The sequence below is a fragment of the Octodon degus genome, unplaced genomic scaffold (assembly GCF_000260255.1).
Source record: "Octodon degus isolate 3935 unplaced genomic scaffold, OctDeg1.0 scaffold00066, whole genome shotgun sequence".
In the NCBI taxonomy this organism is placed as follows: Eukaryota; Metazoa; Chordata; class Mammalia; order Rodentia; family Octodontidae; genus Octodon; species Octodon degus.
Window position 1 is genome coordinate 1,070,885 of NW_004524642.1, and position 1,925 is coordinate 1,072,809.

The 1,925-nt window shown below is 47.0% G+C and overlaps 2 protein-coding genes across 5 annotated transcripts in view; one reads left to right on the forward strand and one right to left on the reverse strand.

Moving 5' to 3' along the window:
* Positions 1 to 1,925, reverse strand: part of Arl13b (ADP ribosylation factor like GTPase 13B) — an 85,339-nt gene that overhangs the window by 41,403 nt on the left and 42,011 nt on the right. The window lies entirely within an intron of this gene.
* Positions 1 to 1,925, forward strand: part of Stx19 (syntaxin 19) — a 10,272-nt gene that overhangs the window by 5,408 nt on the left and 2,939 nt on the right. The gene's annotated exons all lie outside the window — the stretch shown is intronic.

Consider the following 1,925-nt stretch of genomic DNA (forward strand, 5'->3'; position numbering starts at 1 on the left):
AGGGCCTGGGTTCAATCCCCGGTCCCGCCAAAAATAAAAATAAAAATAATCCAAATCTCTTTAAAAAGGGGCCTGGCCCTAGCTCAGTCCCTAGCTCTGCTTCCACAAAGCTGTCAGCCTCAGGTTGCTGTGGGTCAATCCCCACAACACTCCAGCCAGCCAAATCTGCCCTGAAGGCATTCGGAAAAAAAAAAAAAAAAAAAAGTCCTTAAGATACTGGTGGGGAAAGACTGCACGCTATTTGTGTGACATACTTTAAATATTTAAATAGTCTAAGTGCCTTGCAGACAAGAGCAACTTATTCGTAAATGTTTCTCACCAACACTCAGCAATGAGACTTCATAGAAAATGTTCCTAAGCATACTTTTCATTTCTATGAGAAGCTCTGCTAAAAGCAGATTTCCAGCTTTCATCCCTGGAGATCCGGCTCCTTTCCCACCCACTCATCTGCCTCTTCACTGGAGTCACCCCACAATCTGTCTGCAGGGTTTTATTGCACAACACATGCTCAGTCTCAACATGTGAACCCTCCAATTCTTCCCAAGCTAACACCTTGGCCAACGTACTTAAATTCTGATCTGAATTTCAGTAGGAAATACCGCACTTAGTTCTTACAGGAACGCTCAGCACACTTTCAGCGGTCGCAGCTCACTGTAAGAGCTCAAGCGAATACACAATGCCAAGAATGCAAGGTGAAAGCTCAACAAATATGAGTGCTCAAGGTCGCTGGGAATACCAGAACAAAAGAGCTGCAGTGAAACTTTTATTTGGAGGAGAAAGTACACAACAAATTCAGATAAGGACATGACACAGTGTGTTAAATAGTGAAAAGTACAGAGAAGGGTCAGAGATTTGAGAAGGTCATTAAGAGTTCTGTATAGGGCGACCACTATAGTCTTCCTAAGAGGGCGACACTTCAGCAAGAAGTAAAGTAGCTGGGACATAAGTCACGAATTTGTGGAGAACAGCATTTCAGAAAAAGAAAATTGCGAAGGTGAACGTCCTAAGGCTAGATGGGGCCTAGAGTGTGTGTGGGAGACATCAGGAACAGAGGAGCTGAAGCAGGGGCAGGAGATGGCGGGAGGCGGTGAGGTCGACGACGCAGAGGGGACCATGCACAACGCCATGGGCTTGGGCTTCTCCTTGGTGACGGAATACAAAAGGGGCATGTTAGGCACAGCAATGACATACGTGATCGAGCTCATGCTTTACCTGTGAAGTCTGTGTTAAGAGCAAGAGGGTGGAGTGTGCCAAACAGAACAAGGAGAGCTCTTGAGAAAAGGCTGCGGTAATAAAGTGGGAAAAAATGAGTGGGACGGATGAGAAGAGGTGGCTGGATTTGAAAGTACTATGAAACGGATGAGCCTGGCCCCAAAGTCCTGCTTAGTTTTGACATGTTGAGGAAAAAGAAGTAGAAAAGGACTGCAGCAGTTTTGGGGGGGCCAACTCACAACGTCGAGCAGCCATCCCCTGAGACAGAGGCGCAAGGGGTGGGCACAAGCTCCCGCGGGGCAGGCCCTGGACAGGGCAGGGCAGGCAGGCAGGCCGCGCTGCAGGACAGTCCAGGCGGGAGATGCGGATCTGGGTGAGCGCCGCAGTCACTACCGCTTGCCACGAGATTCACAACTGACGGGACATAACAAAAACTTAGACTCGAAGCATTCCAAACTTCAGAGGCAAGAAAGGAGAGACGCAGCTGCGGGGGTGAACAGCCAGAGAGTTCAGAGGAAAACTAGGAGAAATGCTTTTCTAATCTGTCTCAAGAAATAATAGTGTTAATGCTAGGTTAATAGCTGATGGATTAAAAATACCAAGTCCTAGTTCTTCTGCCTCCAAAAATATAGCCTGGGGAAAAAAATAAGTATATATATATAGAGAGAGAGATAGATCTCTCTCTCTCTCTCTCTCTCTCTCTCTCTCTCTCT